The sequence below is a fragment of the Podarcis pityusensis genome (assembly GCF_964106645.2).
Source record: "Podarcis pityusensis genome assembly, chromosome: Z".
Lineage (NCBI taxonomy): Eukaryota > Metazoa > Chordata > Lepidosauria > Squamata > Lacertidae > Podarcis > Podarcis pityusensis.
The window spans coordinates 48,993,130-49,011,111 of NC_138044.1; the positions used below are offsets into that span (position 1 = coordinate 48,993,130).

At 42.9% G+C, this 17,982-nt stretch overlaps 1 long non-coding RNA gene across 1 annotated transcript; it reads right to left on the reverse strand.

Moving 5' to 3' along the window:
- Positions 1 to 10,720: 10,720 nt before the first annotated feature.
- LOC308468313 lies at positions 10,721 to 17,811 on the reverse strand. Its single transcript, XR_013981555.1, has 2 exons — positions 17,231 to 17,811; positions 10,721 to 12,128 (listed from the first exon to the last, which is right to left on the reverse strand). It is a non-coding gene; the product is annotated as an uncharacterized lncRNA (long non-coding RNA).
- Positions 17,812 to 17,982: the final 171 nt, after the last annotated feature.

Below are 17,982 nucleotides of genomic sequence, written 5' to 3' on the forward strand. Positions count from 1 at the left end.
AACCCTGTTTTCTGTGTCCCTGCAAGTTTGTGGAATTTTTTTTTCTTGACTGTTTATTGCCTCCTGACTCTGCCCATGAAGTGTTAACACAGCAGCCTCCACGCCTGCCTCCTTTGGCCCAGATACTTGCTCTTGGTAGTTTGATTAACTCATTGTTCAGTGACTGATCTATCTATTCCTCTGTTTGCCAGTGGATCTGACTATTAAGAGAAATTTGGGCAGATATTTATTTATATAACATACCCTGCATTCTCATTTCAACAAATTCACAAGGCAGTTTATTTGCTATATATTTTTGAAAGTGGGTTGTCCCTTTGGGTCCCTATAGGTTCGGACACCTTGAGATATTGTCACCAAACTTGGTATGAAGGTTCCCAAGATGGAAGCGGTGATCTTGTTCAACATTTTCAAGATGGTGGACTGAAGCGTCACTTTCACATTACTTCACCCATTATTGACAAAGGTTTGGCTGCCTTTCAAGTAGGGCCGGGCGATATCTGGTTTACAGCATCATGATATATCACCAGCTAAACACTGTGATATACCAATACATCACAATGTCTGAAATAAGGATGGCACTTTGTATATGGGCTGGCTTCACGGTTTTCCCTGCATTGTGATTTTTGCCGGCACCTGTTCTGGTGATTTGCTGCCCCCTGCAGGAGACAGGGGAGAGCTGAGCCAGCAGAGTTAACGGGCTGCATTGTAAGTGCCAACTCCAGGGGGGTGTGGGTGCTTGGGCACCCACAATAATATAATTGGGGGGGCTGGGCACCCACAAAGCAAATGAAAAAAGCCAGCAGGTGGCAGTGACGTTGCCTCCAAGAGAGAAGCAGTAAGGCTCCAACCTCTGCAGCAAGGCATCCTTTTCCAGGGGGTGGGGCTCGAACCCAGAGGCTAAGTCTCTGTTTTTGTGTCTGAGCCCCTCCAGCAGAAAAGGGTGCTTTGTTCGCTGTAGATAGGAGGAAGAGGAGCTGCCGCCAGCCGCCACAACGCAGCGTGCAACGTCACATGTCTGCATGGGGGCACCTGCAATCCTGAGGATGAATTGTAGCCTTGGGCTGGAGGAATTGAGAGAAGCATTGGCTAGCTTCATGTTTTTCCCCAAATTGCAATTTTGCATAGTGCGTGCACAAACATCTTGATTTGTGATATTTTGCCAGGTCAAAAATTATGAAACTGATATCACGATATGGACTTTAAACTGGATATATATTGAGATACAGTGGTACCTTGGGTTAAGAACATAATTCGTTCTGAAGGTCTGTTCTTAACCTGAAACTGTCCTGAAGCAAAGTTCTTAACACAAGCTACTATTTCTGGGCTAGCGGAGTCTGTAACCTGAAGCGTATGTAGCCTGAAGTGTCTGTAACCCGAGGTACCCGAGGTATTGTCCAGCCCTACTCTCAAGATATCATCACCTAACTCGACATGAGGATTCCTGAGGTGGCGGCAGTGAGGTTCTTATCAGTATTCATCAACTAATTCTGTCAGCACAATGATTTCTGCTTGCGCAACAGAACTTTCCCCAGTTATTCTCCCCATTTGTGCCTTGCAACTCTTAAGAAGCTGCTTAAACAGAAGGTGCACATCCCCCACATCCCTTCCCGAAGTGCACATTAAGAAGCATGGTTATGCAGGGCAGTCCCTTTAACAAGAGATAAACTGACACACTCCAAATTTCCTCATAGGTAAAAAAAAGAAAAGAAAGAAGTGTACTGAGCTATACACCTCTTTCCTGCACCATAATGCCAAGTGCAAAGATCAGCTAGACATGAGGACCAAGGGTTAAAATAACTCTGTATCAGTGGGACAGCGTCTCATGTACTTCTAGGGACAGATGTTCAAGTACGTGTCTGTTGCCTAGTGCCATATTGGCCTAGTGAAATTATCCATGTTTTCACTTGTCTGCCCAGCCAATTCATCTCTCCGCTGTTTTGTTTCATTTTAGTCTACCAAATACAGTAACTGCACACCATGCTGATGGCAGTTTTGGGTGGTGATATAAACCAGTTGCTTGGGTCCCCAGACAATAGATGAGTTATAAATGTTTGATGCTATTTTGAAATCCCTTGGAGTTGCTTATGCTTTGCCATAACAGCAGGGGATATTTCATGGTGCTGCTCTTCATTAAAATAAATATTTGGCTACTTGTAGGGTTTAGACGGGTGCAGCACCATAAGAGCAAGTAGCAAAAGTGTACTTCAGAGTGTAAGTTGACAGTTTGCATACTGCACTGCAGATATAGTGGTTATCCCTCAATTAGGGACATGGGTGGCACAGTGGTCTAAACCACTAAGTCTCTTGGGCTTGCCGATCAGAAGATTGGCGGTTCAAATCCCCGCGAAGGGCTGAGCTCCTGTTGCTCTGTCCCAGCTCCTGCCAACCTGGCAGTTTGAAAGCCAACCAGTGTGAATAGATAAATAACTTCTGCTGCGGCGGGAAGGTAAACCGTGTTTCCGTGCTCTCTGACATCCGTCACGGTGTTCCATTGCGCCAGAAGTGGTTTAGTCATGCTGGCCACATGACCTGGAAATCTGTCTGTGGACAAATGCTAGCTCCCTTGGCCTGAAAGCGAGATGAGCACGGCAACCCAATAGTTGCCTTTGACTGGACTTAACCATCCAAGGGTCCTTTACCTTTACCTAGCTTTCTTTTTACCTTTTTACCCCTCAATTATTTTCACTATCCATATCAGTCATTCTTTTTTAGGAACCATTTACAGTAATTAAATTGGAATTGGACACATCACCTCTCTTTAGTTTTATAATTATCATGCTAGGTAGCTTCCAAAACCCCTTCATGGATCACTGCCTTGCCGTGGAGAAGGGGCTTGAATAACTCAGAGAAGCTATGAGCTCTGCCATGCAGGGCACCCAAGATGGACAGGTCATAGTGGAGAGTTTTGACCAAACGTGATCCACCTGGAGGAGGAACCGGCAAGCCACTCCAGTATCCCTGCCAAGAAAACTCCATGGACAAAGACAACAGGCATATAAAAGTTATGATGCTGGAAGATGAGCCCCTCGGGTTGGAAGGCGTCCAACATGCTACTGAGGAAGAGCGGAGGACAAGTACAAGTAGATTCAGAGCTGATGAAGCGGCTGGGCCAAAGCCAAAAGGTCGCTCAGTTGCGGATATACCTGGAAGCAAAAGGAAAGTCCAATGCTGTAAAGAAAAATATTGCATAGGAACCTGGAATGTAAGAACCATGAACCTGGGTAAGTTGGATGTGGTCAAAAATGAGATGGCAAGAATAAATATTGACATCCTGGGCATCAGTGAACTAAAATGGATGGGAATGGGTGAATTCAGTTTGGATGACCATATCTATTACTGTGGGCAAGAATCCCGTAAAAGAAATGGTCCGTAAAAGAAATGGACCTCATAGTCAACAAAAGAGTGGCGAAAGCTGTACTGGGATGCAATCTCAAAAATGATAGAATGATCTTGATACGAATCCAAGGCAGACCTCTTAACATCACAGTAATCCAAGTTTATGCACCAACTACTGGTGCTGAAAAAACTGAAATTGACCCATTCTATGAAGACTTACAACACCTTATAGAAATGACACCAAAGAAGGATGTTCTTCTCATTACTGGAATGCTAAAGTAGGGAATCAAGAGATAAAAGGAACAACTGGCAAGTTTGGCCTTGGAGTTCAAAATGAAGCAGGGCAAAGGCTAATAGAGTTCTGTCAAGAGAACAAGCTGGTCATCACAAACACGCTTTTCCAACCACACAAGAGACGACTCTACACATGGACATCACCAGATGGGCAGCATCGAAATCAGATTGATTATATTCTCTGCAGCCAAAGATGGAGAAGCTCTATACAGTCAGCAAAAAAAAGACCTGGAGCTGACTGTGGCTCAGATCATCAGCTTCTTATAGCAAAATTCAAGCTTAAACTGAAGAAAGTAGGAAAAACCACTGGGCCGGTAAGATACAATCTAAATCAAATCCCTTATGAATACACAGTGGAAGTGAGGAACAGGTTTAAGGATTTATATTTGGTGGACAGAGTGCCTGAAGAACTATGGATGGAGGCTCACAACATTATACAGGAGGCAGCAACGAAAATCATCCCAATGAAAAGGAAATGCGAGAAAGCAAAGTGGCTGTCCAACGAGGCCTTACAAATAGCAGGGGAGAGAAGGCAAGCAAAATGTGAGGAAGATAGTGAAAGATACAGGAAATTGAATGCAGATTTCCAAAAAATAGCAAGGAGAGACCAGAAGGCCTTCTTAAACGAGCAATGCAAAGAAATAGAGGAAAACGACAGAATGGGAAGAACCAGAGATCTGTTCAAGAAAATTGGAGATATGAAAGGAATATTTCGTACAAACATTACCATAATAAAGGAGGAAAATGGTAAGGACCTAACAGAAGCAGAAGACATCAAGAAGAGGTGGCAAGAATACACAGAGGAATTATACCAGAAAGATATGGATGTCTCGTACACCCCAGGTAGTGTGGTTGCTAACCTTGAGCCAGACATCTTGGAGAGTGAAGTCAAATGGGCCTTAGAAAGCACTGCTAATAACAAGGCCAGTGGAAGTGATGGTATTCCAGCTGAACTATTTAAAATTTTAAAAGATGATGCTGTTAAGGTCCTACACTTAATATGCCAGCAAGTTTGGAAAACTCAGCAGTGGCCAGAGGATTGGAGAAGATCAGTCTACTTCCCAATCCCAAAGAAGGGCAGTGCCAAAGAATGCTCCAACTACCTCACAATTGCACTCATTTCACACGCTAGTAAGGTTATGCTTAAAATTCTACAAGGAAGGCTCAAGCAGTATGTGGACCGAGAACTCCCAGAAGTGCAAGCTGGATTTAGAAGAGGCAGAGGAACCAGAGACCAAATTGCAAACATGCGCTGGATTGTGGAGAAAGCTAGAGAGTTCCAGAAAGACATCTACTTCTGCTTCATTGACTATGCAAAAGCCTTTGACTGTGTCGACCTCAGCAAACTATGGCAAGTTCTTAAAGAATGGGATCCTGATCACCACATCTGTCTCCTGAGAAATCTCTTATGTGGGACAAGAAGCTACAGTTAGAACTGGATATGGAACAACTGATTGGTTCAAAATTGGGAAAGGAGTACGGCAAGGCTGTATATTGTTTCCCTGCTTATTTAACTTATATGCAGAATTCATCATGCGAAAGGCTGGGCTGGATTAATCCCAAGCCGGAAATAAGATCGCCGGAAGAAATATCAACAACCTCAGATATGCAGATGACACAACCTTGATGGCAGAAAGTGAGGAGGAATTAAAGGACCTTTTAATGAGGGTGAATGAGGAGAGCACAAAATATGGTCTGATGCTCAACATCAAAAAAATGAAGATCATGGCCACTGGTCCCATCACCTCCTGGCAAATAGAAGGGGAAGAAATGGAGGCAGTGAGAGATTTTACTTTCTTGGGCTCCATGATCACTGCAGATGGTGACAGCAGCCACGAAATTAAAAGACGCCTGCTTCTTGGGAGAAAAACGATGACAGCATCTTAAAAAGCAGAGACATCACCTTGCTGACAAAGGTCCATATAGTTAAAGCCATGGTTTTCCCAGTAGTGATGTAAGGAAGTGAGAGCTGGACCATAAAGAAGGCTGATTGCTCAAGAATGGATGCTTTTGAATTCTGGTGCTGGAGGAGACTCTTGAGAGTCCCATGGATTGCAAGAAGATCAAACCCATCCATTCTTAAGGAAATCAGCCCTGAGTGCTCACTGGAAGGACAGATCCTGAAGCTGAGACTCCAGTACTTTGACCACCTCATGAGAAGAGTAGACTCTCTGGAAAAGACCCTGATGTTGGGAAAGATGGAGGGCACAAGGAGAAGGGGACAGCAGAGGACGAGATGGTTGGATAGTGTTCTCGAAGCTACCAGCATGAGTTTGACCAAGCTGCGAGAGGCAGTGGAACACAGGAGTGCCTGGCATGCTCTGGTCCAGGGGGTCATGAAGAGTCGGACACGACTAAACGACTAAACAACAACAACAACAAAGCTTCCAAAAGCTACTTTATACAGTAATCCCCCAAGTCAGAAATAGGCAATTTGTTGCACATTGTTGTATAAAGATTAGACACCAGGGGGCAGAAGAGGCCCACTAAATATTGCCAGTTTCTTTGATCACATACTACAGTAATTCAGGAATTCTGATGTAGTAAATGTTAGTGCTCTTTCTTCATATTTTTATTGCAGTTGTGTGGTGCAGATACTGCTTGCATATACTTTCCCATAGTCCACAAGCAATTTTCATGATGGCAGTTGGAGGCGGGTGGGGAGATTCTACTAGAAAGTGGAAAATGTGATTAGATCTAATCTAATAACTAGGTCTAATATTGGTTTTTATATTGATAGTGGATTGATTATACTTCTTAACTGCATCTTTCACCGGTTAATCTGATGTAAAATGGGGTTGAAAGCCAGACAAATGCATTGCAGGGCAGGGAAGTGCAGAGCCTCAAACACTCAAGAATATGAGAGTTTTATTTCTTGAGTAGACACACGGAAGCTATGGAGTGAGAAAGACAAGAGGAAGCAAGGTGAGCCTACCAGAGCGCATGAGGCCCTAAGACAACAGAGGAACATTCTTCCCCAGCCCCTTCTTCTTAAGTGTGAAACAGCACCACCTATTTGAAGTGGGAGCAGAGGAGGAACCCCAAGACATGTGTCAAGATGATTATACTTCCTGCTTCGCAACACGAGGCAGCCACTGTGCAAAATGTTTTGTAGAGTGAGTCAGAAATGCAGCTGGAGGAAGCTGAAAGTGAAATGGAGGAGTGGAAGAGAGTTAAACTGTCATAAAAACAAAGTGGCTTCTGAAGCAGGAAGCCCTGGGTGACTAAACTTGTCCTGCATGTAGACAGTTCTGTGCCATGATGATGGTGATGATGATTATGATAATAAAATTTTATTTATACCCCACCCTCCCCGGCCAGAGCCGAGCTCAGGGCAGCTAACACCCATAAAATTACAATAAAAACATAATAGGGGAGGAGAAAAAAAACACAATTTAAAATACAGGTTAAAAATACAATTTAAAATGCAGCCTCATTTTAATAATAGCCCATAGATCAAAACCATAAGGGGAGGGAAACATAAGGGTCAGACTGAGTCCAAACCAAAGGCCAGGCAGAACAGCTCTGTCTTGCAGGCCCTGCAGAAAGATGTCAAGTCCTGCAGGGCCCTAGTCTCTTGTGAAAGAGCATTCCACCAAGTCGGGGCCAGTACTGAAAAGGCCATGGCCCTAGTTGAGACCAATCTAATCACCTTAAGGTCCTCTGTGCGGCATACCAGAAGAGGCGGTCCCGTAGGTACATGGGTCCTAGGCCGCATAGGGCTTTAAAGGTCAAAACCAGCATCTTAAACCTGACCCAGTACTCCACCGGGAGCCAGTGCAGTGGCTGAATGTGATCCTGCGGCCAGGACCCCGTAAGGAGCCTTGCCGTGGCATTCTACACCCGCTGGAGTTTCTGGGTCAGCTTCAAGGGCAGCCCCGCGTAGAGTGAATTACAGTAGTCAAGCCTGGAGGTGACCATTGCATGGATCACTGTGGCCAAATCAGGGCGAGAATGGTAAGGGACCAACTGCTTACTATGGCGGAGATGGAAAAATGCCACTTTTGCTGTGGGTGCAACCTGTGCCTCCATGGAAAGGGAGGCATCGAAGGTTACACCCAAGCTCTTGACAGAAGGCGCTGGCACTAATTGAGCCCCCCACAAAAGATGGGAGTTCGCCCCCCAACCCCATGTCATCCGGACCCAGCCAGAGGATCTCTGTCTTCGAAGGATTTAACTTCAAGTGGCTCCCACGCAGCCATCTAGCCACAGCTTCCAAGCATCTGGTCAGTGTGTCCGGGGCCAAGTCAGGGCGGCCGTCCATCAACAAATAAAGCTGGGTGTCATCAGCATATTGATGAAAACCCAGCCCAAAGCTCTGGACAATCTGGTCAAGGGGATGCATAAAGATATTTAAAAGTATTGGGGAAAGGATTGCACCCTGCGAGACTCCACACACCAAGGAGTGCCACGGCAACAACTCCCTCCCTAGCGCCACCCTCTGTCCCTGACCTGAGATAAAGGAGCGCAGCCATTGTTGAACTGTACCCTGAATCCCCACGTCAGCAAGGTGGTGGTCCAAAAGTTCGTGATCAACCATGTCGGAGGCTGCTGACAGGTCTAAATCTCACAGACCTTGCACAAGGAGAAAAAAATAAAGCAGATGGTTAATTCAAAAAGAATCTTCACCTTTAATTTCAAATTTGGTGATTCCCTGCCCCCGCCACCTTTCCAGAAAGAGGACTTTCAAAGGGTGCGACTTTTCCAGCAAGGAATTTCTGGCAGTCGTGCATCACCAAAGCTTCACACAATGTACTGGGGAGGCACATGCACACACAGTGTTTCCCACAGACATTGACCCAGCAATACATTCCACTAAGGCAGGGATGAAGAACCTGTTCAGCCCCAAGACATGAATTCCCTTTTGGGCAACCTTCTGGGAACCATGCGCCAGAGGTGGGCAGGGCCAGACACAAACTTTTTCAGAGCTTGAATATAAAGTTTACATTTATGCAATATAGTAGTTTCTATACACAGTTGCACACCCCTGTATATCTTCCATCCAGGTAAGCAAGAGTTGAAGGACATGTTGCACCCCAGCAAAAAACCACTTGGGGTGCAAAGCTTGGCCTTTGAGGCTGTGTGGCCAGGTAAAAAGGCCTGGTGAAGCTGCATTGGTCCCAAAGCCTGAGGCTGCCCAGCCTTGCACAAGGGTCACTTCTAGATGACCTGCATGTTAAGCATTCACTGCAATTGGTTTGCAGAGAGGTCACATGACAGCAGTTGTTTATTGAATATTGATTCCAATTTATTTTTACACCATCAGCTTACTACATTTTTTAGTGATAGCTAATCCATGGCCATTTGATGTACTTTGGGGACTATTAATTTGCTGGTGAAGATTTATCATTGAAACAGTTCATTATCCTGGAAGAACTGTAGTCTGCTGCTGTGCTTGGAGCACCCTATTGCGATGTTTGCATCACCCAGCATCTCACGTTTGTAGGATATTGACTGTGGAAAGGCATTTTGCCTCCATTTCAGTGATCTTTGACAGCAACTTACCACTCCTACCATTCCTGTTTATGGAACATTTATTTGATTCTTATTAGTTTGTGACTCCATGCACATATTATATGTCTTCTGTTTATGAATTTTGAAACAGTATAGTGTTATAAAAATATTGTCAGTATATTATTAGCTGGCGTGTTGCTTGTTGTTCAGAGTGTCCCAATTTATTTTTGGCTGGGAGTTATATGATGCTGCAACTGTAATCCCACCACTTCCCTGTGCATTTTTTTTTATAACTTTCCTTACTTCAAAAAAAGTCCAGTTTGTTTATCTTCCTTCTTGTAGAGTTTGTTGTATAAGAGCACCCAGGGGGTTGTGTATGTGCCCTCACGCTTGAGGGATTATGGCAGGAGAGAAAGGTAAAGGAGTCCTTTCCTCTAACGCCAAAATGGCATTGGAATGAAGAGAATCGGTCAAACTACTGATTTTATATGAATTTATAAAACTAGGTATCTTTCCTGAGCTGTCAAGTTGAAAAGATACATTGACATAATATTTGTAACATTGTAACAACTTTAAAGATGTGCCCCACCCCTGTCATTTCCGTAACACTGGAAACTTTTGAAAACCTAGATTTTGGTTCACTGAAAACTTAATTGTCTTCAAGAGAGCTGTGGACCAGTTGCACATTCTGCTGGCTATCATGTGGCACTGAAATAAAATCTGATACGCATGTTCAGGGCATACTTCTGTCGTTCAAATTCAAATACTAGCTCAGCCACCTCCTAGTTTCAGAAGAGGGAAGAAAAGGCAAGCTATATTACGATATTGGAAGAAGAGCTGATTTGTTGGAGTTCATTTTGACTCACCAGTTCTCAAGTAGGCATTTATCTCCTTGTTTATACAATAGATATAATGAGCTTTCATTTGGGCAGGATTGGAGCAGGTGTTTCTAGAGGTAAAATATCAACATTCAAGTCACTTTTGTAGTTTGGTGTCACCATCTGTGAACAGGGGTGAGAATTCCATCAATATTTTTTTTCACATTGAGTTTTTAAATAGGCATTTGGGGGGGAAAACCCACTACTCCCTTGTAATTTCCCATTATACAAAAACTGTATCTGTTTTGTGTATAGCTGTTCTCCGGGCCTCAGTTATCAAACTTAATATAGTTAAAATTATATGTCTCAATTTTTATTGAAACAATTATTTTGGTAAAAGTGGCAAACTTCTAAGTTGCAAAGAACTTCATGAAATAAAAAAGCTTCCTATGGTCTTCAGTGCTAAGTGACCCAGTAAAATATATTATATAGATCCTGAAACAACTTATTTAAACCCACTGCGGTACAAGCCTCCTGGCAATGAATAAATTGAACTGAGGTTTCAATTTGTGAAGCATATTTTTAAAGTCACCTAACAAAAATTAAATGTTTATCAGTTGGTTCTGTTTGGAGTTGGTGTGTAAATATTTCATGTCTAAATCATGCTTCCACAAAGTAGTCTCAGGCTGTAGGGGCTGTGAACAGACTTGGAATCTACTATTAATATATTGCATTTATGCCAAAATTTTATCCACATTCAGACCCTTTTGTAGTAAGTTCCATTGTCTGACTGCTGGATCATTTAAGAAAGGTTTGGAGACAATTTGCACATAATTTATTACTGTAAATACGTCTTTAAAGGCAGGTGAAAATTATGACTTGATTTCCTGGTCAGGCTTCTGGATTGTTAGTCACCATGGTGAATCATCATTCTGTAGTTAAATCCACCCTCTTTATCACCGATACTCAGTAGCAATTAGTGTTAGGTCTGCCACAACTGAACAGTTTCAAGAAGCATTCAATGATAATCTAGTCTAACTTTCTGTAATCAGTTCTTGGACTTGAGCGATCGTTGACAGATCATAGAATTGTAAAGTTGGAAAGGACCTCAAGGGTCATCTAGTTCAATCCCCTGCAATGCAGGAATCACAGCTAAATAATCCCAGACAGATGGCCAACTTCTTTTTAAAGACATCAAATGAAAGGGAGTTCACCACCTTTTAAGGTAGTCTGTTCCCACTGTCAAACAGCTCATACCCTCAGAAAGTTCTTCCTAATATTTACTTGGAGCCATCAATATTAAATTGAAGCCATCAGTTCCAGTCCTACCCTTTGGAGTAGGGAAAATCAAGCTTGCGTCATCTTCCATGTGACAACCCATCAGGTATTTGACGATAGGCATCTTACCACCTCAGAGTCTTCTCAAAACACACAACTCCCTCAACTGTTCCTCATAAGACTTGGTTTCCAGACCCTTGATCATCTTGGTTGCCCTTCTCTGCGTATGTTCTAGCTTGACGAGATCCTTCTTAAACTGTGGTGCCCAGAACTGGACACAGTATTGCAGGTGTGGTCTGACCAAGGCAGAATAGAGCAGGACTATTACTGGATCTGGACTAGACTTCTATTGATGCAACCTAGAAACCCATTAAATTTTTTTTGCTGCTGCATCACACTGTTGTCTCATGTTACATTTGTGCTCTACAAAGACCCCTAGATCCTTTTCACAAGGCGAGTCAGCTGTACTCCACTCTGTACTTGTGCAAGTGGATTATTCCTGCCTAAGTTTAGAACCTTACATTTGTCCCTATTGAAATTCATTTTGTTAGTTTGGTCCCAGTTCTCCAGTCTGTTAAGGTTATCTTGAATCTTGATCCTATCTTCTGAGGTATTAGCTACCCCACCCAGTTTGGTGTCAGCCGCAAATTTGATGAGCATCCATTTGTCACTTTTTTCCAGGATGATGCAGAACCTCTGGTGAACACTTTTTGGCTTGGTCAGTCAACCATCTACAAATTCACCTAAAAGTAACAATGTATTGTTGTTGTTTAGTCGTGTCCAACTCTTTGTGACCCCATGGACCAGAGCACGCCAGGCACTCCTGTCTTCCACTGCCTCCATTTTATCAGCTTCTCCAAGGGAAAATAGGGGACTTTGTTGAAAGTCTTAGTGAAATCAACAAACACGACATCCATAGTATTCCCCTGGTCCAGGAAGCTTGTAACGCTAGAGGGAGGGAGAGAAATGAATTGGCTTGGCATGACTTCTTTTGAGAAATTCATAATCTTAGAAATCACGGTATTCTTTTCTAAGCCATCATGCACCATTTCATTATCTGTTCAAAAACTTTTCTTAGTATCAACACCAAGTAGTTGCCAGGGTCTTCTCCCCACCCCCGATTTTTAAAGATGGGGACAAGATTTGCCCGTCTTCAGTCCACAGAGACCTTATCTGTTTTCTAAGAATTCTCAATGATTATTTGCAGGGGCTCTGAGATTACATCTACAAGTTCTTTTGGTACCACTGCATATAGTTAATCAGTTCCTAGAGGTTTAAATTCATTTAAAGTAGCTGGGTGTTCCCTTACCACCTATTTTCCTATCTTGGGCTGCAGCTCCCTGCCTGCATCATTTATTGTATTATCACCAAGTTGGGGACTGTTTTCCTTTCAGGTGAAGACAGAGGCAAAGCAGGTATTCAGTTCTTCTGCCTTCTCTCTGTCATCACTCAGCATTTCTCCAGCTTCTCAACACAGCGGACCTAATTCAGGCTTCCTCAGCCTTGGCCCTCCAGATGTTTTGAGACTACAATTCCCATCATCCTTGACCACTGGTCCTGCTAGCTAGGGATCATGGGAGTTGTAGGCCAAAAACATCTGGAGGGCCAAGGTTGAGGAAGCCTGACCTAATTGCTTGTTCTTCTTCTTGCTTCACATTTTATTATTTTTCACCCCTTGCAAGCCTGAGCTCATTCTGAATTTTAGCCTGCCTGATCTTTTCCCTGCAAGATTTGGATACTCATTTATAGGCTTCCTTCATGATTTGCCACTTCTTCCACTTATTATAAAATCCCCTTTTAAATCTCAGGTCATCTAAAAACTAATTATATAGCTACGCCGGTTTCTTTAGATACCTCCAAACTTTCTTTCTTGTTGTAATTGTTTGCAATTCTGCATTCAATATATCACCTTTCAGAAACTCCCATCCTTTGTGAACTCCCTTCTCTTTGAGTATTTTTGACCATGGGATCACACCCAGCATTTCCTTAAGCTTTTTGAAATCAGCTTTCCTAAATTCCAGAGTATACATCTGCTTACACTCGGCTTTCCCTTTCCTCTGCATAATGAACCCCAAGAGGACATGGTCACTTCCTTCCAAGGCTGAAAGATGACAATTTCTGTCCTTGGTCCACAATTAAGGTTCCAGGATAGCATACCCCCAACTAATTAATAGTGTGGGATTATGGTGGGATCAGAATAGGCTAGATCAATATTTCCTGATTCTCCTATTTCATCCCCAAATAACATTACTGAGCAAGTGGCCTTTAATTTGTCTATAGCACATTCTATTTGTGTGTCTGTTCACAATGCAGTAACACCCTCTAATATCAGATATCAGAATTAAATTTGGTAGAAAAGTGGAGGACACAACTCTATAATTTAAAATGCAGTTTTTCAAAGTGAGAATAGAAATACAAACTTTATATTGTAATGCCATATCCATCATGAGGACCAAGATACTGCATTAGCAGCTGATGTGCAAATTCAGAGCATTGTTCTACATTTATTTGTTTGTTCATTGAAATATTTATAATTATTCTTTTACACTGGACTGTGATGGCCTACATCTGTTCAAAAATCAAAAACTTGGCCTGATGCAGTAGGGCTCTTACGTTCTCACAACTTGCTATTGCATTGACAACAGCAATAAAGACTTGTTATTTCTAAGACGTGCAACTACTAATTCTATGTGCCTATTTTATAGTTTTGGTTGTTCTTTTAATTTTTGTCTATTATTATTGTTCTTTGTTTGATATACATTATAAAATGAAATAATAATTTAAAACTTTACCCAAAAAAAAAAGTAATAAACACAACATTCCTGCTGCTTTTAAAGCTGCTTTTAACCTGAAGCTACAAGGAGGCCAACAGAAAACTCACCAAGGAAGCTAGCTGCCTGTGCTGCTGTACCAGAAAGAGGGTTAGATAGGCAACACTTCTACTGGACAAAAATAATTTGTGGCACAGAGACTGCTTCCCAAGGCGGGCTTTGCCTGTCCTCCCCCGTTCTTTTGATTATGTATCCCGTTATATACACAGGAAAGGTGACATAAGGGGCAAAATATCCCTGGTAATAGTAGTACCAAGGTAACGCTATGTATACAGTATTCCTCTTAACTGCCATTTTAGGATTAGCAATGTGTGTTATTAGTACTAATTGAAAGTGAAAGTTCTACGTTGTAGGTTGGGTGTCCGAGGTGGGTTCTGGGTCTGGATCAGCTGAAGATTGCTGGGTTCAAAACAGTCAAGGACTGTTCAGTAGCTCAATGGACATTCAGAAATCCAATGAATGGGTACTTTTGAATTTCCTGAAATGTTGCAGAATGCAATTAAGACTGGGTTTTATTTTAGAAACACCTACTTTTCAATGGTTTCATTATTTTAAAAATGTGTAAATATTGCATATAGTATGAGCCCTCAAAACCATTTATCACAAAATGGTCTACCTGGGAGAGAGAAATAAGGACAGTTTGTCAGATGACTAAGGGATATTATGCTTTTAGTTCAGTCAGACTGCAAACAAATTTGTTATTACAGGATGGCAAGGGAGCAAAGTAAATTGAAAGTTTTAATACCTTTGAGAACTTGGAAAAATCCTGTGTGGTAGTGCATAGGCTTAACTGATATAATTCTGAGATATGTAAACAGTATTGGTTTAAGCCATGAGTTGCTGATAGAATTCAGGCGTTAGTTGCATTTTTTACTGCCCTCTTAAAAGATATCCAGATTAATTTTGTGGTACACTCCTGGTTCATAGGCAGTATGCCACCGAGCACCAGTTGCTGAGGAACTGCTACAGAAAAAAGGTTGCAGGCTTCATCCAAACAATGGTCCCCTAAGTCTGTGTACATATTTATCCATTTAAAGCAAAAACTAGTAGTTTGAGTGCACACTTGTCCACAATGTGCTTCTTTCCATTATAGATCGTGCTGTCCACAAAGATGTGTGTGGTTACTTGATACGCATTTGAAAACCCTCACCCTTTCTTCTTTGCACATGTGAAGAAGTGGCAATTGCGATCTTGGTACATGCTTCCATACGACAGCATTGGGCAAAGTATACTGGGACCACCTCTGTCCATTTTCAAATGCATTGCAGAATCAATAGAAATATATATATAAAAATTAAAAAATTGACTAGTAGCACCTTAGAGACCAACTAAGTTTGTTCTTGGTATGAGCTTTCGTGTGCATGCACACTTCTTCAGAAAAAGTATCTGAAGAAGTGTGCATGCACACAAAAGCTCATACCAAGAACAAACTTAGTTGGTCTCTTAAGGTGCTACTGGACAATATGTATATATATATATATATATATATATATGTCTACTATGTCAGACCACTATGGCTACCTACCTGAATTGCAGAATCAATCTGCATTGAGCTTTTATTTTCGAAATGAAACTAGTTTGTGAAAAAGTGCTTTTCAGGGGCATAAAATGTGCAAAAGGTCCAGATTGTGTGTGGATTAGGTGGGGGGGGGGGAGAGAAATCTCAGTGCGCATTGAATGTAGATTATATTGTGTGTATGCTGCTTAAACCTAAGAGGCATCTGGTTTATGACCCAGGAAAGCAAGACAATGGACCTGCCTTGGTTTGATCCAGCAGGGCTCTTTTTTACTTTTTAAAAGATGTCTTATTTGCTTAATTTACATTGGTGAAATAATATATAAGCCTTTCGAGTTATTCAGAATGTTTTTTTGTCAGGCAAAAAAGGAAAGGAAGCAAATTTTCATGCATCCTCTCAGATTATGTCAGGTTTTTTTAGGCTTGGGCAACAATTCTGTGCATACTTATTTGGGAGTGATTCCTAAGTAAACATGTTGCACCATCAACATTTAGTATTAATCAGAAAGGAAAGGTGGAGTAAGGGTTGGAATTGGGAATTTATGTTCTTGTATCCAAGGGCCACAACAGCCCTACTTCTAGGCAGAAACGAAACAAAAGTGGAAAGGGGAAGGTTTTTTTTTAACCATTGTCGATTTTCCTGTTCTTATTTAAGTCTCTTGCACACCGCAGTTTAAATCCTCACTCAGCCATAAAGCCCAATGTGACTGTAACCAGTTTCTCTGTCTAACCAGGGGTCGCTAACCTTTTTGGACTACTGGGAACATTTCAAATTTTGAGAAAGTGCTGAGGCGCCAGTCACAAAATTACTACCACAAAGGGGGCATGGCATAACACAAAATAGCTGCTGTGGAGTGTGTGACATTACACAAAATCACAGAGACAACTACCTCTGACAACCTTTTGCTTACCATGGGAAGTCAGCTATACCCTGCTGCTCCTAATTATGGAGATTGCATATGCACACCGATGCTGTTGCTATATAATAACAATAGAGCATTCTTCAGTACAAGTAAAAAAAATAGAAGGGAGCCATACCACTCTCATCTCACAGAAATCACTTGGAAGTCACCTGTAAATTTTGCCCCATAACTTTCTTTCTAAGAGGGCTTAATTCTATTTTAAATGAAAGCTCAGAGTCTGGAGCGCCAACAGAAGCTTTCACGCCCAGCAGGTTGGCAACCCCTGGTCTAACCTATGACACAGAGCTGTTGTGAGAATGGAAGGCCTGTATCCCACCTGAGCAACGTGGAATATATAACTGAAACAACTTTTAATGCAGTAAATAAATATATGATGCAATCATCCTTTGCACATGTAAATCACTGTGGGTACCAATTAAAAAAAATTGGAAGATGTGTGCTCCCTTTCAGTACCATTCAAGGTGCCTTCCAGCTGTACTACAACTTCCATCATCCCAGACTATGGCCTCTTGTGGCTGGGGATGATGGGAACTGGAGTCCAACATCTTAAAGGCCACAGGTTTCCCATCCATGCTCCCACACTTTCAGCTTTCCCTTACTCGATCCCCCTGGATCCCCATTTTTTCTATGCTCCTCCTGAGTTCAGGCTCTGCACCTTCCCTCCAGCTCACTCAATTAAAGGCCCAAATCTCTCTCAGCTTCCTCCCATACTGCTCTCAGGCCAAGCTCACTCAGCTATGGATCCCAGTTTCCCCATTAGCCCCCATCCTCAAAACCCACCTTTTCAACAGGGCTTTTACCAGGCTTTGTCCCTTCACCATCCTCCACAAAGTGGACCGCTTCTCAGCGTTTCTATTTCATACCCTTGTCTCCCTCCCTGCATCTTAGAGTGTAAGCTCCTTGAGGGCACGGCTCTCTCTATGTTTCCAGTGTAACTCTGGACAAAGCAATGAGTATAATCACAATCAAAGATTCCCTCTCCCCACGGGTGTCCCCTACTTTCCCTGAAGTTCACCCTACGACTCCCCCAACATCCCCCATGGCTTCTCTTTTAGCCCACTAAAACTTGTTGTTTTGAGCTCCCATGCCCTGCACCTCCGGTCCTTCTCAGCACCCCAATTCACCCACGCCTCTGCGCCCCACTTTCCTTTGGAACACTGCTTACCCCCACCCCTGAACTTCCTCGATTTCCCCAGTGCATTTGCAATTAGGCCTCCATTAGCCCCCCCCCCCAATATTCTCTCTTACCTGACCCCCCACTGCATTCCCCCCTTCAGCCCAAGTTGCCATTTCCCCTCAGTTACTTTGCCCCTCACAATTCCCCCCACCCCAGTTTACCTGAGCCCCTTTCGCTCTCCGATCCACCACAGCGACCCCCCAGCATGGATCCCCATTTCCCCCTCAGCTGCCCCTCCCCCCACTCCAGCTGCCCCTCACATCGCTCACAATCCTCCTCGGCCTCCACCAGAGCACCCCATTATTTCCCCCTCAGCGCTCCCCACCCACCCGCTTCCCTCACCCCTCGCCTCACA